General features: G+C 41.0%; 3 long non-coding RNA genes across 3 annotated transcripts in view; 2 read left to right on the forward strand and 1 right to left on the reverse strand.

Annotated features, from left to right (window-relative positions):
- Nucleotides 1-229: 229 nt before the first annotated feature.
- Nucleotides 230-3,125, forward strand: LOC145452287 (uncharacterized). The gene is made up of 2 exons (XR_013919280.1): nucleotides 230-1,349; nucleotides 1,693-3,125. It is a non-coding gene; the product is annotated as an uncharacterized LOC145452287 (long non-coding RNA).
- Nucleotides 3,126-5,497: 2,372 nt separating this feature from the next.
- LOC145452288 (uncharacterized) overlaps nucleotides 5,498-25,499 on the reverse strand; it is a 106,136-nt gene continuing 86,134 nt past the window's right edge. The window contains exon 2 of the long non-coding RNA XR_013919281.1: nucleotides 5,498-6,235. This is a non-coding gene — a long non-coding RNA (uncharacterized LOC145452288). The remainder of the gene's footprint in view (nucleotides 6,236-25,499) is intronic.
- Nucleotides 16,842-22,089, forward strand: LOC145452286 (uncharacterized). The gene is made up of 3 exons (XR_013919279.1): nucleotides 16,842-19,629; nucleotides 20,930-21,155; nucleotides 21,911-22,089. It is a non-coding gene; the product is annotated as an uncharacterized LOC145452286 (long non-coding RNA).

The following is a 25,499-nucleotide window of genomic DNA, read 5'->3' on the forward strand; positions in this document are numbered from 1 at the left end:
GTATTACTATAATATGATATATTTACATTATCTAAATTTGCTGTCTTGAGTGAATCTTAATACTTGAAAGTATATTTTTCTTACTAGAAATATCTCTAACAGCTGAAGGATTGCGGGAAAATTGGTAGGGACCAAATACATTCTGTGGACCCAGTTCTACCATTACAAGTCAAAGAAAAGCTGGTTTATGCTCGCTTTTAGCGAAGCGCATAGAAAAAGTATCAACAGCGCAGCATTTCTGTGGCGCGGTTGCACATTGCTATTGCCGCGACGTAAGCTGATCCCACTCTCGCCGCTCGGCCGCATCCTTGCTCTTGAGCTAGTCTCTCGTTTCGCCAGACATCATTGTTGCGTCACACTGCCAATCTACTCGACAATGAATAATTTGGGGCAGATTGTGGGGGTTCCAGGGCCATGAGTGGAATAAAATTTATATTTTCGCAAGCAGTACAGCGTCAGCTTTCGATTGATACCCGATTCATCAAATTTAATTCCAGGCAAGTCGGTCAAAAATCACCGTCAAATTGCCTGTAGCCAAATGGAAACTGTGACGTGATACAATTTCATTGAACCGTTCGATTTGCTTGTGTCGACACCACTGTAAGGTTTACTCCCGCCGAAATCAGCGTGTGCGCGGATAAGGTTGACTGCGTACACTTCATTGAGTGATGTTGACCGTGGTGGAGTACTGACTGCTATCACCTTTGCTGGCAGATATTTCACTGTTTTTTCGTTTTTTGGTTGATTGTTAATAGGTTTTTCGAGCATAGTGAGACAGTACTGCATACTAAGGTCTAATCAAACTTCCGCCAGTGCGCAATATTCAGGGTACTGACTAGCTGATTAGGTTTTTGCATCTGTGTATGAGCGTAAAAAAGCTTGGGAAATTAAGACAGATTGAGATTCGAACATTTGTAAGCATCAATTACGCCATGTGATATCTTGAAAGCGAAACTGATTAAGATGCTTGTGTGAGTAATCTTATTGTTGGTTGGTGGCCAACCTGAAAATTCGATGAGACCCATTTAACAGAAAGCAATTTTATTGAAGGCTACTATAATATTTATAACTCTTTTTGGTCACTAATAGTTGATTGATAAATAGTTGGTTGCGACAAAATGGGGAGATAGTGTTGCATACCAGGGTGTGCTAAAACCTCTGCCAATGCACATTTGTTCAAAGTTCCAGCAAATCGTTTTTGCACTGGAGCCAAGTAGGCTTAGGAATGGGCGGAAAACCTTGAGAAATTTATCAGGAGCATGCGTCAAGATCCGTGGCTGGATCAATTGTACAAAAAAGACGATTTAAAGATTTGCGAACTTCATTCGCGTCATCTGATTTGTTGAAAGGTGAGAAAATGATTCCATACTGTACTCTTCATCATTGCATAAGCGCTACAGAGTGGTGGGCTACCTTGACTATATATTTTGATTCCCATGGTAGTTGACTGGTAAAACTGACAAAACGAGTTTCGTTTTAATGTCTAATGCATTTGTTCTTGCGGACAGTCTGACACAAATCGATCAATTTGAAATTTGGAGCAATTCCAACCTTAAATTTGCCTGTAAATTGGCTAGATTGTGTTCTCATGACTTTATAGTTGTGTCGAAAACTTCATCCCGAATATTTCAGCAATGCTGTTCACTGTGATGTTTCATGTGTCTAACTACTTCTGATTTTTTGCATTTTCAGTGAAAGAGAATATTGTATTCAGTACAACGAAAAAAGGAATGGTAGGATTCGTTTTTCTTGGGGAGTCGAGACGTGTAGATGATGATGAACCAGCTACACGCGCTCTTCAAGTTTATGCCAGTGGCCTGGTAACGTCTGTTTCCAAACCCTTGGCATACTACGCAACAAAGTCGGTGGCTTCATTTCAACTTTCGAGTATATTCTGGAAATGTGTCGGCGTTTGTTGCTGCTGGACTCAGGGCAAATCGCAAGATGTTCTGAGCTGAATAACTTGAACTTAAAGTATCCTTACAAATGCAAAAATATATTCAACCTCCAGCATGGGATATTTTTGATTTTCGACCCCCTCCCCATTTGTTAAAAACCGTACGCAACAACCTCTACGCCAGCCGCACTGGTGGTACGAAACTTCTCAACAAGGATGGCAAATTGATTCGATGGCGGCATTTTACGGCTGTTTGAACCGACGGAATTGAGATGCTGCAAATTGACGGATGCACATTTTCCTATGCAAAGCTTGGCAAAGATGCGGGAGATTTTTGCTGCTCCGCTTCTGTCTAATAGTGTTGCGCGTATTATGCGAGCGAGGAGAGGTGAGGCTATAGAAGCTTCTGCATGGTTTGCTGGTATTTACAAGTGGTTCGACATTATGAATACATCAACCAAGTTCAGCTACAACGCCAACCAAGTTCAGCTACAACGCCGGCTTGAAGCCATATTGCAGTCCAGACGATTGACGCTTGGACTGGCTGGAAACTGGTTTCTTGCCTAAAATGCGAAGATGGATAGATTGTTGTGCTGAAGGAACAGCAACTGAGAAAACCAAAAAATTCTTGAGTCTCGATAACCATTAATGCATTTAATAACCCTGGACAGGTACGGTCAAATAGCCGAATCCATATTCTGTACTACAGATATTAATGAATTTGGTGACACCTTGATATCATATAAAATTACGGAAAAAGGATGTTCCCCATCCTACCAATGATTCGGGCAAGAGCAAGCAAAGATGGTCAAACATCTAAACAAGGCAGATTTCATCAAGAGTAGATACGGCATCATTCTGGTCGTAATTGGCCATTTTTGAGCCAACCAAAGCGAGTGTACTGCTGCATTTTTGAAGGACATCATCCAAATACTTTTCCCAAGTTGAAGATGACAAAAATTGATATCTAGCATTGTTATTGCCTAAAAAATCACGCATAAACTGTTTTTGTTGTCCACATGGTTATTATTTTTTCGTCGATCGAGTTCTGTACAGTTGCATATTAATGTTACTTTTTTCAAATGCATGCATCATTATTTCGGTCACATGAATTAGGGATTTGAGGATTAAATTATGTATTCGTAAATGCTCCATCTGTGATGTGTATGTAACTTGTTTCATCATTCCTCATTTCTTTACATAACATGATAGAATCCTGAAAATTCAATTCTGTATTGTAAGGCATCGAGATTTTGTGGAATGATCAAGGTTCAAATAGAAGTAGCGAAAATATAAATCTGTAGAGGACTTTTAAAAAGTTATAAAAATTAGATTTGGTTGTTCGCTCGGAGTCAGTTGGAAATAGTCACTTTTGAAATTGCAGGGTGAAGCTTAGTGACTACCGCAAAATGACCATCATCATCATCATTGGTTTATTAGCAATTTTATCAGTTCAATACACCACAAAAAATGCGATACAATGAAAAGAAAGGAAGATGTCGAAGCGACTAGGAGTTGTCTATGGAATCGGACACCCACCTTGGCCTAGGCGATGTAAAGAGGAGGCATGCACACTGAATGAAAGTAAAGGAGATAGTATAGAAAAAGGAAGCGACAAGAAATAGGGCGGCATGTCATGGGAAGCGAGATCGATAGGTCAGTCGTGGTCCGGTAATCTTGAGGATGGACTGTATTTATTTAATAGTAATTGCTTGTATTTCGACTTGAATGTGGACATGCTCGTCGACTGCCGGATGGCCGGCGGGATACTGTTCCACACATCAGGTCCGGCATATTTGATAGAGCGATGATCTTTTCGGTCGATCATATGATATTTGGACGACGTGGACTCGCGTGTGTTGTACCTGTGCGCTTTTGATTCAGAGGTAAAGAAGTCATTGAAGTATTCGGGGCAACGACGGCAGTGAAACTGATACATAAACTTGGCGATTTCTAGTTTCCGCATGTCTTCTGTGTTTAGGACGCCGAATCTCTTCAGCAGCGACTTATTGGATGGGCAGCCAGGCCCCTTTGGGGCCCTAGCAGTGTTGGGATCAAGTCACTACCTTCGAGTCACGAGTCATTTCGAGTCATTGCACATTTTGACTCGAGTCAAGTCAAGTCAATCGATTTTCGAAGGTGACTCGAGTCAAGTCAAGTCACTCGATTTCTGTAGATGACTCGAGTCAAGTCGAGTCAAGTCAAGTCAAGTCACGAGTCAAGTCAAAATTCAAGTCAAGTTGCCTTTTCGAAGTATAAAGCATGGTTACGTCATTATATTTCGCCAGCTGTCTGAATTACAAATTAATTGGTCATTGATTCTGAACCGACGAACGAATATAGAGTTAAATATACATGCAATAAGGGGCTGTATCGCTTACATATGCGTAGAACTGCTAAACTGCGTAAGTAATTGCATAGCCTCAGTTAATAGTTACCAGCCAAAATAAGTAATAAAGAAACGAATTGATAAGATGCAATACATTACCCATTTATACATATTGATATGATACAATTCGTGTCTGCGCCAATGGTTGAGGAATATATAAACTCTATTCGATTTTAATTTCAAAATAAAATAAAAGGTTCGGTTAAGGTAAGAACAGAGAACAGCAAGAGATATTTTGGTATTAAACTACTTGACTACTAGTTTACGACAACGTAAGCTGTAAGCTTCGATCGTTTCGTTTGTGGTCAATATATTTGTTGGGGAATAATGTAGGCTCAGTAAAACACACGATCATTGAATGATTGGTCGCTCTCACGAGTTACGCCAGCGTTTGACGAACAATCCGAACATGCAAGATACAGTGATTTTTATCGTCACCGTCACCGTTTTAGTGGACATATCAAATCAAATGTTGGAAAGTTCATGTAAAATAGCCCAAAATATTATCTTACTGTGACCATATTCCATCAATATGGTCTGGCTAGCCAAATTCTCTGGGCCAACATAATCAAGCTGCGTTTGGTTTCAACGATTAATAATCTTGTCACTGGATTCGAGGTATAATTGCACTCAAATATCAAATTTTGCTCCATTAATCAACATCAAGTTGAAAATGTCCATTCTTGCACCAACTTTTATAAAATCATGAATCAGTGTTCTACAGGAATGTATCTATATGACTTATATACCTAGAAAATTCAAGCATAAATATTATGATATACCGTAGGTATAGTTACCGGTAATTCAGATGTTTGAAGCGAATTATAGTGGTCTAATTTCACTAAATTAGAGCGAAATGCCAGCAATATAATTGTAATCTAATTCGGAAAAACGGTTTAGCTCTAATTCTAACCTGGAAAAGCTGAAACTTTTCTATAGTTGTCTACACCTGTTTTGCAGAAAGTCAAACAGCTCTAGGCGTCATATACTACAGGCAATTCGAAATACCCCATAAGCTATATGCTACTGCATATATACCTTTAACCCGCTACCTCAGTCAGTCACAATTCCTATATATTTACGGCATTTACCATACAGAAAGAGCGAACTATGCCTGGCTGCGACCTGTTGCGCGTCAAATCTTTGTATGGCGCGATGACGTAAAATTTGAATGGCCGAAATATTCTAGAATTCACGCATCGATAATCATATTCCTAAACGTACAACATATCACTTTTATTTAGTTATTCTCTGAATAAAACTATTACCCATTCTCGTTGAACATGCGAGATTACCGAAAGAGCGAATATATATATAATGAAGATCATATATATCAGAGGAAAACAAAACTATTCGACCTTAGAGCAACAACACGAATATACAACACCGGTGACATCCTCACGCAATAAAACGAAGGGAGAACATTGTTTTCTAATGGATAGAACGAAGCTACCGCATGAGATCGAACAAAACCGGATAGAATTCATCGTGATTGAATGTACCGACAAAGTCATCCTTTCTACGTATTTTAGTCGTACCCGCGAGAGATAGAAAATTTGCATTATTAGGTTAACTACCGGATATAACGAAGCCTAATGCATGAGATGGAACAACACCGAGTATGAATTTATTCTGATTGAATATAACCACAAGACCATCCTACTACGTATTTTAGACATTCCCTCGACACTTAGAAAATCAGAACCTAATCGAGATGATCCCGGATGATCCTTTTACGGTTTTGTGTTTGCTGGGCGAATGCTTGATGACTTGAAATTGACTCGTGAATTTTGCTCCGAGTCACGAGTCAATCCATATTTTGATACGCCGAGTCAAGTCAAGTCAAGTCATTTTACCAAAGTGACTCGAGTCAAGTCAAGTCATACCAAAAAGTTGACTCGAGTCTGACTCGAGTCAAGTCATGACTCGAGTCATCCCAACACTGGGCCCTAGCTATGATTCGGAGTACTTTATGCTGTAGTTTCTGCAGTGGCTTGAGTGCAGTTTTACTGGCAGCCCCCCAACAGAGGATGCCATAATGTAACTTCGATTGGATTAAGGATTTAAAGCAGGGGTCACCAACAGGCGTTTCTGCGGCCCGCGACTTGATTTGAGATTTCGGAAGAATGCTTAGAAAAGCATACTGAAATGCTAAAATTGATTACAGTTTCAACATATTGTTTTGTTTCAAAATAAACTGTTCTCCTGTGCCCAACATCACTATTCCTCACTAACCGAAACGGCTTTAGCGATGGCAACTATTGGCAACAGCATTCCATCGAGGGAAAATCAGCTGATATGAATGGGCTGGGCATATTGCCTAGACGTGCAATGGCCCAGACACTGATGCGTAGAAAACGGCTTATTCTAGGCCTTTTTCACCTTAAAATCAAGCTTTACGTTGAGTTGGTATCAGTGATGAGCATCGGACGGACTCGGATAGCATTCGGACCGGATATTAGACAATTTTTTGGCAGTCGGATAGGATTCGGATATTATCGCAAACTTTTTTCCGGATATTGTCGGATAGCTGTAACTTTTGATACGGATATTTCCGGATAGTTGTAACCAGATGTGAGATTTGATTACAGGCCCATAGAAAGAAGTCATCGATTCAATAGTAAACCAAATACAGACAGCTGACACCTTGCGATATGAATGGTAGCAGTCTGAAAATTTCTGTCAAGAGTCCAAGAAAATACAAATAAACTATCGCCACTACCATTCAAGAGTAGACAATACTATAAGGTCAGCCATCTTATCAGATTTATTTGCTAAAATACATCAAGTATGCCATACTTGCCAGTTTAGCGATATATAATATGTGAACTGATAAAAGATGGTATGATTAGACATGAGCTCTCCTGACATAGTTATCATCAGTACAGTATTCTCGCAGAGCAGTTTCTGAAGTTCACAAAATTGAAGGTTTTGTTTCAACGCCAGTCACAGAACTGCATTTGCTTTCCACCTTGACATGTAGTTTTTGAACCCATAGCTGACGAATGTCACAATAGGGCATACAATCTCCAGAATCCTCAAAGTAGTTGTTGTGGCAGTCTTCTGTAGATAAATATAAGACAAACCCCTCTTTGCGTACTTTGTTGCATGACTGATTTTCATACTACCACAGTAGTTGTATGATACCCTTTCAATCAGCACTATACAGCGGTGCTTGTGCTATGGCACAATCTTTAGCTACCATGAGTCTTCCGGCAGTTCATGATCATAACGGAATATATCCCGATGACGTTTAACAAGGTAATAACTCCATTTTGTGAGAAGGTATTCCCAGTGCGGACTTGGACTTTGCTTCAGCTTGGCACGTCGAGTTAACAGCTACCGTACCCACACACTTATAGTCCGACTAATCAAATAATATATGCATACAAACATATACAAGTAGCTTTCTGCAGTCAGGAAATTATATAGAAAGTTATATAAAAAGATATGTACACAGATAAAGTGTATGATAATTATTATAACGATGCCTCGACTATACAGTAGCCTATCGTCCCCTTTGAAATCATTCAAGATACATGCATACCTTACTAAGGTAAACTAATAACATATAACAAGGCTATGAAATCCAGAATTCCTATATACAGTTACAACGAAACCCAAACCTATTCAGCACCTGCTTACACCTCCCTTCCTTCAGCAGCTATATTTTCTCCAATATGATTGACGGAATCAATCATCTAGAACCATTGAGCCATATAAACAAAAGCTGTTAGTTTTTTTTTCAACGAATGGTCTGTTCATGTTAATTTGATTTCAGTTTAAGAATTGTGAAAAAAATCTTTGACGTTATTATGGTGCTTTTCTATATGATTTAAACGAGAGATCATGTAAACAGTTTGAAAGTCAACACGAAGGAGTGGTGATCAGTGCGTTAGGGATGCGTCATTTCTCTTGAGTGGAGCTCCATCAACTGTTCGAAGTGTACTCCGTACCGTACAGTTTACTTTGCATTATTTGAAGACCTCGAATGTAGTCAAACTGCTCGTGCTGTCTGAGTTTCGTTTCTCCATAATAATGGATCAGTGAGGAAAGTCGACGTCTTGAGAGATAGCACAGCAAGAGTGTAGTATGGCGAGATTGCATCCTGATTTATGGGACACTGCCTCTATGCAATAATTGCTATGAAAGTGAAACACCACAACTTTTCAAGTGGCCCAATGCACCTTACAAATCATATCCGAAAGGCCAAGGATACAGCACAGTTGGAGATGATAAGTTTCTTCTCTTCCAATATACAAGTCGGCGAGACAACTACTGACCTACTATTAGTCACTGGAGAGGAAATTTGGACAGCTAAAGAGGGACATTCAGGATGGTGCTATTATTGACATTTTGTGTGACTCGACTATAAGCGTCGTGCTCAAAACTTCGAACTGATTGACCAAAGGTACTATAAGCATCAGCAAGTTTCTACTGAACAGGCCTTCACACATTCCAGCATTTGTGGGCAAAATGCGGATCATCTGCATCCAATATTGACCATCTGAGATTGTAAAATTCCATGGTTACAACTTGCTACTATCACTTCTTGATATTGGGTAATATGGTTAAATGCCTGATTGTTATATATGGCCATGGCCTAATAATCTGTCATTTTTAATTTTCTTTTGGTCCGAGATATCACTTTCATTTGCACACTAACTTTAAATTAGTAGCGTTGTTTTTTCGCGTTAACGTTCCTATAATTAAAATTCCAATTTTTGTTCCGTTTGTTTTTGTTCATTCCATAGATACAAATTGTGATCTTTTAGTGCAGAACTGTATCTAAGCTCAGCTGTACAATTGATATTCTGCGATATCATTATTCGATAAGGATTTTTCGGATTCTTGTACGAGATTTTCGGATAAAGTCGGATAGTTGGATGAGATTCTTCGGAGTCGGACGGATAGTTCCGCAGACACAAAAACTGTCGGACGGATTCGGATTCTCAAAAATCAACATCCGCTCATCACTGGTTGGTATTTCATCTAGTTACGTCTCTCGCTAGCCCCAATATCGATTCCATAGTCACGGAAAAGCGTTGCCAGATATCGTGCACAACTCAAAATTCAGAATAAAATGAAATTGTTTATCATGATTTTTGTTGTATTTGTATTCCCTTGATAAAATATTAATCCTTGTGTGGTAACTATATGCACATCGCCTATGTAAGATAACACTGCTTTGTATTGACATAAAGCTTTAAATCGTGGTTGCTAAGCTGTGTAGCCTATTTTATATTGATATTGAATTTATGCGGCCCGCGACCGCTACCAAATTTGAAAAGTGGCCCGCGACCCTTTTTGAGTTGGCGACCCCTGAATTTAAAGAGTATCAGAAGAACCCATGCTGGCATGAAGCGCCCAAGGCTGTAGAACAGGCCGCACTTCGGTGATAATTTAGTTTCTAGGAACTGAATTTGACTCTTCCAGGACATGTTCGAGTCCAGTAAAACCCCGAGATATTTGGCATTATCTGTGTTGGAAACGGGCTGACCAGCGATATTAACGGTTAGGTTATTTTTAGAATTTACTGTCAGCAATTGGGTTTTCGAGGCGTTTATGCAAAGGTTGTTCTGGGCCGTCCACTCATGGACTTTAGGCATTTGGTCACCAGTCAGGGCATCTAGCTCTGCCGAAGAAGATGCGGAAGAGAGGAGGTGAGTATCTCAGCGAACAGTGTGGTGTTCAATGAGGAGGTTTCAAAAATGTCGTTGACATATAAGGTGAAGAGGACCGGTCCAAGTACTGAGCCTTGGGGCACACCACAGGTCACCAGGTGAGGAGATGACAAGGTGTTTGAGATCGCAACCATCTGTTGGCGTCCAGTGAGGTAACTTTTCATGAGCTCAAGTTGTGGGCCCCGAAGTCCGTAACGCGCCAATTTCGAGATGAGAATTTTATGATCCACGCAGTCAAACGCTTTTTTTAGATCGAGAAAAATGCTACATCCCACATTTCGCTTCTCTGAGATATCATAATAATACTACTCGGCCACTGTTAGGAGGGCATGTGCGGTTTGGTGTTTGTTTCGGAAGCCAAATTGTTGAGGGGAAATGATAGACATTTTCGCGGGGAATGAGGACAGGCGGGAGAGGAGCAACTTTTCGAATACAACCCCGATGCATGGGAGAACGGATATCGCACGGTAGTTGGTGACATTAGTTCTATCCCCAGCTTTGTGTACAGGGACTACTCTGGCTTTTTTTAGATAACTTTGGGTAGACTCCATTTTCGATCATGAAATTGAAAAAATGGGCCATATATTGACCGATACGCAGGCTTATCACTTTTAAAAACCATAATGGGATTTGGTCATAGCCGACGGCCTTGTGCGATTTCAGTTTGTGAATGGCTACTTCTACTTCGTATTTGGTCGTAGGTTCAAGCACAATCGACTGGGATATCGATCTCACCTCTGACCTGGCCGACACAGGTTTTGTAATAGAAGAAGCAATATTAGGGCCTACGTTACAAAAATATTCATTGAAGTGATTCGCGATGGCCGCCGGGTCTGAAAATTTGTTTCCGGTCTCCGAATTCACAATTTCCGAAACAGACTTATGGCCTTTTTTCCGATGGCCTTTTTTCCGATGTAGGAGAGGGTTAAGTCCTGACCATGTTTTACGAGTGTCCTTTTTGTTTCTGTTGAAAAATCTCTCATTGTACTTTGCTTTTGCCTTGGAAATGAGATGCACGGTGCGATTCCTGAAACGTCGAAATCTTTCTCGTCCATGTTCTGGGCAGTTCTTCGTGTCTATTCGGTTATGCCAACGGTTACGTTTACGGATAAGTTGAATCAGCTTTGTGGTCATCCACGGATTTCGCTTCAATTTTCTTTGACTTCTCGAAAGGCACTGTAGAGGTGCAAATTGTTCCAGCAGTGATTTGATAGCAGACATAAACTCTACAAATTTTTCGTCAAAGTTGTTTATCGAGATGTGGGGGATGGCTGATGTTTTAAATTGATTGAATGCGGCATCATCGAGCGCTTCTTCGTCCACTAACTCTCGTCGTCTGCAGAGGTGATATGTTTCGGGGGGTGTCCTTTGTTGTTCTTGTGATAGAAAACCAATATGGTTGTGGTCACTGATTTTTGCCGAAATGACAAATGGAATGATTTCCATGTCGCGCGAGTTGGTATATATGTGGTCGATCAAAGTCCTTGACTTATCGGTTATGCGTGAAGGCTCGGTGATCATTTGGTAGAAACCGGCGGATTTGACGGCGTTGGAGTATGCGTTGCCTTTGTGTTTTAGAAGGTTTATGTTAATATCTCCCGCAATGAAACACATCTTTTTGTCGCTGTTGACTTTGTCCAGTGAGTGCTCCAACGCTTTTGCGAATTGGTTCATGTTTTTCGTGGGATGACGGTACAATACGGCCACAAGAAAATATTTATGAATTCCAATTGGGTGATCAACTTCCAGCCATAACTCTTCACACTCTTTGACATTCAGATCGTAGTCCGTGCAAATTTCGTAAAGAATTTTTTCTTCAATGTAAAGACCAACACCTCCGTAAGGTTTCTTTGACTTCGATGCCGGAGTATACTCGAAGTTGTATCCCGATATATCAACGTTTTGCGAGGGTTTGGTTGAAAAGTTTATTTCTTAAATTGCTACGAGGGTCGGTAACTTCAGGTCAACGATAAGGTCTTTTAACTCATCATGGTGGGAATTAGATTGCAATCCTCTGATATTTGTATGAATCAAACTAATTTGTTTACCCTTCGGGGCTTGCAGAATTGATGCCGTCTCGTTGGTCGATATTGAGTTACACTTTCTGATCAGTGGGAAACTATTCTTATTCGTCATGATTCCGAGTTGACCCAATTTCCATGTTAGCTTGTCAGTGAATGGAGATACTTATGCGTTCGCGCTGTTCGATTCGCGTCACGCAACACTGGCTTGATCCAATTATGTGGGCGATGAGCGCTACGATAGCGCTACAAATAGCGATTGTACAGTAGCATGTATCGAAATATATTAGCACCAAACCTTTTAGATGAATAATATCAGCACCAAACCTTTTAGATGAATAATATCAAGTAGAGTTTCGGTCCAAAAATTGCTATGTCCAAATCGGTATTGATTGTCTGACGGTTGGTGAAGTATTGCAGCCAATGGTAAATTCCCGATGTAGCAACCACAGTTCTGTTGAGTCTCGATATCCTATTTCCAAATGAAATATCCAGTTCATCAAACTTTTAGCGTCTTCAACCAACCATTGAACATGTGGGTGCTATTTTCAACAACCTTCAAAACTCAGGGATATCGTATATATATATTGGTCTACCATGTCAAGAGGTACAGAACGTCACAGTAAACTTACAGCAAATTTATGACAAAAATTGGGATTTTTTTGAATTTCGAAATGAAACTTCTCCGAGGTGAGTTGCATGTAATCCTTCAAATTTTAGCATAGCACAGCACTGTCCTAGTACTTTCCTAAAGAAGGCGTTAGATCGGAAAAGGGCTTCACAATATCGAGATTATGCGTTCCCCGTGTCGGTGCATTTTCTGTCCTTGAAATACAAAAAAAAAATCCACAATCTGCAGGGTAGAACGAACATTTATGGTTTCTTGTTTATAGCATAGCGACATCTAGCAACGGTGAAAATGTCATGGTGATGGGGGTAAGCCATCCGAAATTTAGGTTTTTAGGTTGCTAGTCCGCTTAACAACTATGAATATGAATTAATAAACTAATAATAGTAGTAGTATCAAGTGATTCGTCAATCTTGTAAGGAGGTCAGGGCATGCTAAGGAGGTCAGGGCATGCATAGATCACGCAGTCACGGCGTGATTAGATCACGTGATCACGGATCGCGCAAGCGCGGGAGATGATAACGCGACGCTCACATATCGTCGATATCGACCACGCGTGGTCGGATCAGTGTTGAATGTTGTTTTAATTTCACTTGGCGTGGGACGGACGTACGACGTTCGAGAACATGGATCTCTGTGTTTTATTTAATAATGAAGTTTTAGAGGATCAAGCTGCCTTGAAATGCGATGAGTGCAGCATGTGGCAATACATCGCTTGTGGCCCACAAGCTATTATGTCACAAGAAGAATGGTTGAGGAAGATTGTAGCGTGGACTTCAAATGTACATAATGTTGACCTGATTTGATTGTGAGTAATTCGAATAAGCCTGCTTTCTGTTATTAGGTTTCATTCATCTTAATTTTATAGCCACCACCCCCATCTCCAATTATGCACGTCGCCGGTGCTCAACTTATTGAGGGTGCATGTGAAGGGGCCCGTGTCTTGGATGCAACTCGATCAGTGCCATTTTACAACCGCGTAAGTCAAACGATGCTATGCAATTGGATGTTATCAAGTTTTGACCATATTTATTTTGCAGGAAGACGATATTGTTGAATCATCGCTATCCGACCCTTCCGCTGAATTTTGACACTTCAAATTTTCTGCTTGGAGATGTCTTACTAGAAGGGGCCCGTCACCTCATATTTGCTTGTGAGCAGCAGATAGACCTAAAAAATTCAAAAACGTGGTATGTGGATGAAACATTCAAAGTTGTCCGAAAACCCTTTTACCAACTTTTCTCCATGCATGCATTCATTCGATCTGGGACTGCAACAAAGCAAATACCTCTAGTGTTTTCCCTAATGTCGCGAAGACGAAAACAGACTATGTCGCTGTCCTCAACTAAGTAATTGATGCTGTAGGCGAATGCCGAGTAAAAAGAGTGGTATGCGACTTCAAGTTCGCCATTTGGATGTCGTTATCTGCGATGCTTCCTGGAGTAGACGTGTGGTGGTGCTCCTTCCACTTCACACAATGTGTGTTCAGGAAAATTGAGGAGTTGATGCTTTCGAAATACTACTATGCGAGAAAAGCTACTCGTACTGCTATGAAGCAGGTAATATAGCAGTTAATGAGTCTGTGTTATATGCCAGCAGAGCTCACAGAGCCAAGTTATTCAAGGCTGATGCGCAAACACACGGACCCAAAACTAGAACCATTGTTCGAGTATATGCAAACTGCATGGATCACATCCAAAAATTTCAAGCCACAGAATTGTAGCGTTTACAAAACTGCAATCCGCACGAACAATGATGCCGAGGGATGGCACACCCGCCTGAACATGCGAGGACGGCGCAACATGCCAATGTATATAACCTCATTCTTCTCTTGAATGAGGAAGCGTTGTTCTCGTACGAACAGGTGGTCCTCCTCTCTGAAGGGAAGACGAAGAAACGACGACGCAAAGAGTGTCGATTAATTGATGGGCAATTATATAAACTCTGGAATCAATTCAAGAAAGGGAAGAAGACACCCCGTCGCCTACTAAAAGAAATTGCTGGCATTAATGGGCCTATTTGTGAAGAACAAACCTGATTAGATTAGATTTTTATTTATATTAGATGTGATTTTGTCGTTTTCATTTATATTATATGTGATTTTGTCGTTTTCGTTATTTATATTAGATGTGATTTTTAATAATTAGATTAATTAGATGGACATTCTCTATTAGCCAATGGGACTCGTATACCTGATTTGTGAAAGGAAAGGACGTAGTTCATTTTTGTCCTTGATGTTTTTGCGGCATATACACCGATACACATACACACGATCTGCGCATATGCATACCATGAGTGCATGATGTGCAATTGTGCATATGCCGCTGGACAAGGAAGTGCAGATATAGCCTTTACGGCTTTCTAAGTCATGCACCACCCCTCCATGCTATCCCAGTAATGCATGAGCGCCAAGCAGGGAAGCCATGGATACCAGTGTTACTAATCAGGTCTTTGGTCTGACCCGGCCGGGAATCGAACCCACGACCTACCGATCAAGAAGCCGGACGCTTGACCATTACGCTATCTTGTCGGTATGAAGCTGGTCAGAGTAGGGCAGGCTGTTGAAGCTTATGTCAGTGTAGGTTGGAGGAAGTAACAGAGCACGAGATGAGGATACGTCATTCGTTCATATGACCAAGTATAGGGCTCCGCGGATCCAATTAAAATTTTAAATTTATAAAGGAAAATTGAAAAAAAAAATTTTTCAAATTTTTCTGTCAACCACATGAAATTGTTGAGCTGTCTTCAGAGACGATGCAAAAAAAATTGACTCAATTCGGACTAGTAGAAGTGGAGTTATTGGAGTTTTTCGTTGATAATTCTCCAATTATCCTTGATTGGTGGATAATCCGAGAATTATCAACGAAAAACTCAAATAACTCCGTTTCTACAGGTTGGAATTGACTCAAATTTCATTTGCATGGTCTTTGAAGACATCTCAACATTTTCATGGGGTTGAGAGAAAAATTTGAAATTTTTTTAAATTTTACGTAGTAAATTAAAAATTTTAATTGGCTCTGCGGACGCTTAGACATGTTCGAATTGAAACAAATTTGGTGTGCAGCCTTTGTTGTGGCAACCTGACAATTTAATCAGTGAATGGCTGGAATCAGGAAAAAAAAGTTATTTTTGAACAGCCCTAATGACCATAGGCAACTGGCTGCGGCTTCTTATTCCAGATGATATTGTTGCGTCACAATAGGAAACTCAAAGTGCGTCACCGGCAAACATTCCAGTAACCAATCATAGTGTCCTATATGCAGGGCCGTAACAGCACTTCGCCAGGCCCCCCTCAAAACTTTGGTCGTGGGCCCCCCATAGGGTTATAGACCGAACTTCTGAGGGGCTTCGCCCCCCAGACCCCCCTCCGGCGATACCCTGTTTACCGCTAGTTATGATATGCGTTGGGAGTTTGTTTAGTGAATCAGCTTTTGTCGCCTAAGCGCGCGAAGCGCGGGAAATTTCTAGAATTCATGACTGAATCGGTCAGTATGATCGGGAATTGCAGATATATTGTTACCAATTTTTATCTTCTCTCTGCTCACGTAATCAGATTTGCCGGTAGAGCTGAGTGAGGTGTGTTTGAAGAGGTAGGACCACCAGTGTTGGGATCAGGACCACTCAATAATAATTAAACATCTTCGGGCGTATACCCGTTGGTAGGAATGAAACCACACCTCGTCAGGCCCCCAAAATCGTGTACTAAAACTGTACTGTATTGTGAGCCAGCGCGAAGCACGAAAAATTTCTATAATTTATGATGGAATCGGTCAATCAGATCGGCGATTGCATATATATTATGCTATCAATTTATTGTTCTCTCTACTCACGTAATTAGATTTACCGGTAGAGCTGAGTGAAGTGTTTAAAACGGGAGGGCCCGTAAATAATAATTGAACATCTTCGGGCGGGCGGACCCGTTTACATGACTTCGTTACATGACGTTATTTCGTGACTTCTAGTCTGCTATATCAAAAAATATAGAATCGCCCAAACGTAGGCTTCTAAACTAAGAGACGCATACGATTTCAAATTGGTATTTCTTCACTGGCATAAAATTTTTCCCAGCGGGATGGTATTTGTCTTGTGAGGTTCAGATTGCAAAGACAGGAACATTCGGCGCCAGTCATTTAGGCATCTATGGAGGAACATTCGGAGCCAGTCATTTAGGCACCTATGGACAATTAAACCTATATGTATTTTGTATATATAGCGAAATCTTTGGTCAGCATAACCCAGCAAACACAAAACCGTAAAAGGATCATCCGGGATCATCTCGATTAGGTTCTGATTTTCTAAGTGTCGAGGGAATGTCTAAAATACGTAGTAGGATGGTCTTGTGGTTATATTCAATCAGAATAAATTCATACTCGGTGTTGTTCCATCTCATGCATTAGGCTTCGTTATATCCGGTAGTTAACCTAATAATGCAAATTTTCTATCTCTCGCGGGTACGACTAAAATACGTAGAAAGGATGACTTTGTCGGTACATTCAATCACGATGAATTCTATCCGGTTTTGTTCGATCTCATGCGGTAGCTTCGTTCTATCCATTAGAAAACAATGTTCTCCCTTCGTTTTATTGCGTGAGGATGTCACCGGTGTTGTATATTCGTGTTGTTGCTCTAAGGTCGAATAGTTTTGTTTTCCTCTGATATATTTGATCTTCATTATATATATATTCGCTCTTTCGGTAATCTCGCATGTTCAACGAGAATGGTTAATAGTTTTATTCAGAGAATAACTAAATAAAAGTGATATGTTGTACGTTTAGGAATATGATTATCGATGCGTGACTTCTAGAATATTTCGGCGATTCAAATTTTACGTCATCGCGCCATACAAAGATTTGACGCGCAACAGGTCGCAGCCAGGCATAGTTCGCTCTTTCTGTATGGTAAATGCCGTAAATATATAGGAATTGTGACTGACTGAGGTAGCGGGTTAAAGGTATATATGCAGTAGCATATAGCTTATGGGGTATTTCGAATTGCCTGTAGTATATGACGCCTAGAGCTGTTTGACTTTCTGCAAAACAGGTGTAGACAACTATAGAAAAGTTTCAGCTTTTCCAGGTTAGAATTAGAGCTAAACCGTTTTTCCGAATTAGATTACAATTATATTGCTGGCATTTCGCTCTAATTTAGTGAAATTAGACCACTATAATTCGCTTCAAACATCTGAATTACCGGTAACTATACCTACGGTATATCATAAAATTTATGCTTGAATTTTCTAGGTATATAAGTCATATAGATACATTCCTGTAGAACACTGATTCATGATTTTATAAAAGTTGGTGCAAGAATGGACATTTTCAACTTGATGTTGATTAATGGAGCAAAATTTGATATTTGAGTGCAATTATACCTCGAATCCAGTGACAAGATTATTAATCGTTGAAACCAAACGCAGCTTGATTATGTTGGCCCAGAGCTAGCCAGACCATATTGATGGAATATGGTCACAGTAAGATAATATTTTGGGCTATTTTACATGAACTTTCCAACATTTGATTTGATATGTCCACTAAAACAGTTGTTATTCTGCTTTCGAACAAGACCTTAATTGCTGGTTTCAATGGTAACTGTGTTTGTCAAAGGCTGCAAATGTAATTTCTTTTCCATGTTAGATGTTTATTTGTTTGTTTGTGGTGTTCATGGTGGTGGTTCGACTACACTGGTCATTTTACACCAGGCCGGTTCTTATTATTATTATTCCGTATCTGCCCGATTGCCAGTGAACTCGGCACTTGGTGAATTCGGCCGTGGTAGATCTCGTAGCGGTACCGGTCACCATGATTGGTTACTGGAATGTTTGCCGGTGAACTTGGCACTTTGAGTGGTTGTCAATGTTGTACGGGGGTCAGGGCATGCGTAGATCACACAGTCACGGCGTGATTAGATCACAGATTGCGTAATTGCGGGAAATAACGCGACGCTCTTCACTTGGTGAACTCGGCCCTTGGAGGAATTGGCACTAGAACACCTTCGCATTAGAAATGCATTTAGTATGAATGAACAGTATCAAAAAGGAAATTTAAACGTGTCGTGGCTCGTGGTAGATCTCGTAATCTTGGGATCCTTCAACCGTGTTATCGAGACACCCTAATCCCAGAGTGGAATCGTCTCTCCAAAGGCAAAAAATAATTTATTTTGACGTGATCATGCGAAACATTTGTTGATGAGAAACACTGGCTTGTCGTGATCGATAAACGAAGAAGCGCCGCTTGATGTTCCACAGTTTTGATCTCACATACAACGCCAAGATCCATCTTCTCAAAACTTACACGACACAGGCCCGTGACTCATGCCATCGATTCCAAGCAGACCGCGCGTGGTCGGTATATGAGCGCTGTGTTATTTCCCGTGGCTACGCAATCCGTGATCTAATCACGCCGTGACTGCGCGATCTACGGATGCCCTGACCTCCTTACAAGATTGACGAATCACTTGATAATACTATTATTAGTTTGATAATTCATATTAATAGCTGTAAATACACTTCATTTCAAAATTTCCCGAGGGCCGAATTCACCAAGTGCCGAGTTTGTGCGGCCGAATTCACCAAGTGCCGGGTGCATCGGCAACCATCTGCCCACTTACAGCACGGCCCACTCCTAGGCTTTTTAAGACATGGCTATGCGAATCAGATGGCGAGGAGGAGCCTAGATAAACGGCCAACACTTCGGTAGGAATTATGGAGTCGACGTGTCACGCTCGAACCCGCAATTCATTGGTGTTTAGCTATAATGGAACGTACCACTACGTTTCCTCGCCATACCTTGTAAAATGAGACCGTAGCATTTGGCATTTCGTGTGGCAATTGACTTTTGTGTGGAAAATTGTGTTCGTTTTAGAACTTATCCGAAACTTTTATTCCGCCATAGATTGTATATGATAAAACGATATCGGAATTGATCCTAGGAGAATTCCAAAGCAACTCACCACAAAGGAGGATTTAAAGAAGTTTGATGGAAAATTGAATGAAAGCAAAAGCAAGAGATGTGGTATGTTGAATCTGTTTTGGTATTTTTAAATAGGCCTACTTTGTTGTGCCGATAGCAGACGGTATATATAAACGTCAGATGTGGAAGCTATCAAGGTGTTTTTAGAAATTCAGTCAGTCAAAGTGGACGATCGTATTGCTTGGATTATATTTAGGCTTATTTTAGCATCTTTGAGATGCAACTCTAAACGTGGACGGTCATGAACAGTAGGGCTCTTCAAAAATGACTTTTTTTCTCAAATCGTACTGGCTACTTGATAAAATTGTTAGGTTACCTAATTTAAGCCTACAAACAAAATATGGTTCAAATCCAGCCAGTATCCGCTTTGCTACAAGAGAAGAAAGTTCCTATTTATTATATAAAAATGAATAATAAAAAATTTGAAGATTTTCTGTTCACCCCATGAAAGTGTTAGGCTGTCTATAGAAACGATGCTCACCAAATTTGGTTCAATTCCAACCAGTGGAAGCGGAGTTATTGCTGTCGAAAAATTTGGATTTTAATAAAATAGTACTTACGGTGAGCACAACTTTAATAAGTAAACAAAGAATCGGTCACCGTAAATACTATTTTATTCAAATCCAAATTTTTTGACGGCTATATCTCCGCTTCCACTGGTTGGAATTGAACCAAATTTGGTGAGCATCGTTTCTATAGACAGCCTAACACTTTCATGGGGTGAACAGAAAATTTTCAAATTTTTATTACCTATTTATTTTTATATAATAAATAGAAACTTTCTTCTCCTGTAGCAAAGCGGTTACTGGCTGGAATTGAACCAAATTTTGTGTTTAGGCTTAAATTAGGTAACCTAACAATTTTATCAAGTAGCCAGAACGATTTGAGAAATAAAGTCATATTTTAAGAGCCCTAATGTCCATGTCAGAGAAACGTTTTAGGGTAGGCCTACTCATATGTCTCGCAGCGTTCTCTACATAATTGTCAATTGCGATACAAACTGTTTGCTTGTATTGGTAAAGCCATCCAACTTCGAATTGTAAAATGTTGGGAGTCTTGATATCAAATTTTTGAAAGGTGCACTTTGAGAAGATTTCGGAATCTGTCAAATTATACAAAAATTTAGCAAATTCTTTGACATATTTCATCTATTTGGGACTCGATCAACGTAAAAGAATTGGTAATCATTTTATACAATATATTGTATTTGTAGTTGAAGTATAGTAATAATTCTTATGGTTACCGCACTTGTAACGATTCACGGCCATAACTGGAATAATTAGAATGATGTAACTTTCAAATTGTCATGCATTTTGCAACAACATTGTTCTCAATTTTCAAGGTGCTGACCATTCGAGGAAGAATCACCCACCGGGAATTCACGATCCGTAAACGCGGCCGACTGTTTCTCTCCTCAAGCGGAAGCGACAGAGAAGAGGAACGAAGAGAAAAAAGGAGCAGAAATAGCAAGAGTGTGACAAGTCGCGTCCGTTCGCTTTAATGCGTATTTCCATCCGCGAAGTAGTAGGTGGGAAAACTAATGGGCGTTTGGTTAGCGCTTATATAAGGTTGACTCCAGCGCTGTATTTGCTAAATGTTGCTATGAAATAGGGGTGGTGTCATTTGGTATCAATATTGACTATTGAAAGACCATTTGTTAGTGGTCATGGATTTGTTCGGCCAGTATGCAGTAATTTCTGATGGTCACTTCCCGGGCTTCTGTTCTCTAACCCCTCATGATTGTTATTCTGCTTCTAGTAAGACTGTCGATTCTAATGTTTTATCGTATCATTTGTCGGAGGTTTCGCTCGCTTTATTTACAACGTTTTGCTCTCTGCTAGGTCAATTACTGGCTGAGTATCACTACAGCCTAAGAAACTGCACTAATTCTCATTTTAATGTCTTGCTGGTTATCTTGCTGTCAATTCTAATAATTTATTAATGTCTATACCAGTGCCGCCACTCAAATGTTTTGTTCTGATTCATTTGGATTGTTGAATTGATCATTTTGGACAGAATGTGAAGAAATTTTAGTCAATAATTCTTTTTGTGTTAGTGGCTGTTTTCAAAGAGTGCTGAAGTAGTCATCGTTGATCTTGATAATCAAGTAGAAGTGACGATTGAAGTCAGTTCTCTAGTCATATAATATTAAAAAATATAATAATAAAACTTGAAAACTTGAGTGGAAATAGTTCAGAATCGAATCCATTTTAGTAAGTATGGGCGAAAAAAATGTAGGAGTCATTAGTTAGTCGGTACCTCTGCCATTTTCGCAGTACGAATGTCTTAGCTATCAATCATCATTTTCATTTTATTTCTGCAGGGTGTTGAAAAGAAAAGGCCGCATGCTGGTTATTTAACTGGCTCATCAGAAGATGAAACCTGATGATAAGGACTGTTTTCACTTTCTTTCTGAAGACATTCGTTCGTTTGTTCGTTTTATTTTTTACAACGGCATTATTGCCAATTCGTTTGAAATTAAATTATCACAAATGTGATTAATATGTAGTAAATAATGTGGTGTGTGTACGCAGCCGTGATCAGGTTAAGCCCATAGTGGTAGAAAACAGGTTATTATATCAGGATCTTCTTCTTCTAACGTAGGATCTACATTCTACTCACCATGTTTAAAGGCTGTAGCATCTGCATAATATTTACATTATTGAAGGACATGGAAAAGACGTTGAATTGAGTCGACACAAAATCCCCCTTTCTACGACCTGCCAAGATCTAATATCTACTATATCGGATCGGCTTTTCTACATCTTTGGTCTGTACTGTGTTTGCTGGGAAGGGCATAGACCCTTTCGGCCAAGGTTTTCTCGCTGCCGATCGTTCTGGCACACTTCTTGGAGTCGCATGTTATATGGCCTAAAACTTGATAGTATGTCTTGGTGGGTCGTGGCGCGGTAATGGCCCAATACCCAATAATAAAGATACATGGCTACTTGAATTCGCGCGCAGCGCGAAAAATTTTTGAAAAAATTGCATAAATTTTCAAAAAATACTCTATGATTTATGCTAATTCACGAAATAATTTTGGGCCCCCTTCGAGCTCGGGCCCCCCCAATTGGGGGGTTTGGGGTGCGGCAGTTACGGTGCTGCCTATATGGTGTCGACACAGGCAAATCTCACGCCTCAGTGAAATTGTCTCACGTCACAATTTCCATTTGGCTACAGGCAATTTGACGGTCATTTTTGACCGGCTTGCCGAGCATTAGATTTGGTAAAACGGGTATCAATCGAAATCTGACTCTGCACTGATTACGAAAATATTAATTTTATTCCGCTCGTGGCCCTGGAACTCCCACAATCAGCCTCGAATTTTTCATTGTTATGGAGATTGACATTGGGACGCAACAATGCTGTCTGGCAAAACGAGAGAGTAGCTCAAGAGAAAAAGAGCTAGACAGCATTGTCCAGCATTGTTGCGTCCGAATGCCAATCTCCATAACAATGAAAAATTCGAGGCTGATTGTGGAAGTTCCAGGGCCACGGGCGGAATAAAATACCGTGGATACCGAGAAAATACCGTGAATACCGTTGAATCCGATACTGTTGGTGAAGATGTGGACGGACGCTCAAGTCCCATCGCACCAGTCTTTGTGGGATCCGTGATTGCTGCTGTAGATTTGGATAGTGCTCATAATACCGATACAGTTAACATGGAGCCTGTAATCCCACACCAGGGGCTGACCATTAGCACGGTGGAACCAGCGGAAGATATTGGCTGGTTTGTCAAGCTCAAGGTTGCCCTTGACCTGCTTACATGGTGCGTTGATACTGGCGCACAAGTATCAGTCATGCCCTTGCACATATACAAGCGTCAATATGGATCCATCAGACCCTCCGACAAACGTTTGATGACTGCAGGGAATAAGGAACTTTCCACCCTTGGCTATGTCGCTATGACGCTCGGGTTTGAGGATAACTCCGTTGTGGAAAAGGTCTACGTTGTCCGGGATACGCCTAAACTACTCTTGGGTATCCCAGGGGCATTCAAAATCGGACTCCTGCAAGATGTGCCGGGTACAGTTAGCATCCGTGCAGTAGACTGTGCAGTAACTCCCTCGCTTCGGTCTAAGGAAGAGGTCGTGAAAGCTTACCCTGAACTCTTTCAAGGAGTGGGAAAGAGAGGACAGTACTCTATCAAACTGAAGGCGAATGCTAAACCATTTAGCCTGAAAGTACCTCGTAGAGTTCCCATTCCTTTGCTTGGTAGTTTACTGCTGAGCTAAGTAAATTGCAAAAGGCGGACATAATTGAGCCTGTCAACGAGCCAACAGACTGGTGCGCACTGATCGTTGTGGTACCAAAGCAAAACTCTGAAATACGCCTGTGTGTGGATCTAACGAAACTGAATGATTCTGTCGATAGGGAACTCTACCCTATGCCGACAGTTGAAAGCACCCTGGGGAAGATTGCTGAAGGAACTGTTTACACCAAACTGGATGCAAATAGTGGATTTTATCAAATAGAACTTGAAACTGAGTGTCGTAACTGCATTCATCACCCCTGATGGCAGGTTCAGATTCAAGAGGCTTCCGTACGGTATCGCCAGCGCACCCGAAGTCTACCAACGGAAAATGAATCAGGTGCTTGCTGGCATCCCCAATGTGATATGTCACATGGATGACATCATAATTGCTAGCTCACCACAGGATTACAATACCACCCTCGGACTTGTACTGGATAGACTCCGAGATGAGGGAATTACATTGAATAAAGACAAATGTGTCTTTTCAGCGACTAAACTGGAATACCTCGGACATGTTGTTGGCAAGGATGGCATCGGCAAGGATCCCAAAAAGATTGAGGCAATTGCCAAGTTCTCCTCTCCCTCAGATGTTCCGGAACTGAGAAGGTTTCTGGGAATGACTAATCAACTCATGAAATTCTCACCCAACCTGGCTGAGCTTACAAAGCCGCTGAGGGATCTACTGAAGAAAAACACTTCGTGGCTCTGGGGTGCTGAACAACAGCTGGCCTTCGACCACGTTAAGGCAGAGCTGTCCTCGTATGTGACTCTTGCTATGTATAGCCCGGATAAGGAAACTGAACTCTCTGCCGACTCCAGCAGTTATGGACTTGGAGCTGTGCTGATGCAACGCCAGGTAGACAACTCTCTCCGCCCTGTCGCGTATGCTAGCAGATCGCTGACTGAGACAGAGAGACGATACGCTCAAATCGAGAAGGAGGCCCTATTGCTATAACGTGGTCTATGGAGAGATGAAAGGAACTCCTGATCGGCTTGCATCAACTTCGCGTGGAGACTGAGCACCAACCATTAGTTACGCTTTTGTCAACGTGCTTCCGCTCAGAGTGCAACGTTTCCGAATGCGCCTCATGAAGTTCAACTTCACCACATCTCATGTTCCAGGGAAACTGCTATATACTGCGGACGCATTGTCTCGTTGTCCGTTGCCAACTTTCGAGGACGTTGATGGCCTTCATAATGAGACAGAAGCCTGTGTCAATGCCGTCACATCCAGCCTTCCTGCGTCTTGCAAACGGTTGGATGAAATTCGCTCTGAGCTGCAGAAAGATGACGTATTGCGCACAGTGATGCAATATGCATCCTCAGGGTGGCTGAAATGCAAAGAGACGTTGCATGGCCCACTTGACCCATACTGGAATGATAGAGCCTGTTTTTCTACTTATGATGGACTCCTGCTTAAAGGAAATCGCTTGGTGATCCCCTGTACGCTGAGACAAGACGTTCTAAGATACCTTCATGATGCTCACCAAGGGGTGACAAAATCCCGACTCAATGCATCACAGTCATGCTGGTGGCCTGGAATTTCTAAGGACATTGAAGAAACCGTCAGAAATTGCGAAAAGTGCACGGAGCATCAGCGAGAAAGGGTGGAACCGATGCTGTCAGCATCCTTCCCCGAGAGACCCTGGTCCCG

Source organism: Botryllus schlosseri, chromosome 12 (genome assembly GCF_051294905.1).
Source record: "Botryllus schlosseri isolate E-star chromosome 12, Bs_hap1, whole genome shotgun sequence".
In the NCBI taxonomy this organism is placed as follows: Eukaryota; Metazoa; Chordata; class Ascidiacea; order Stolidobranchia; family Styelidae; genus Botryllus; species Botryllus schlosseri.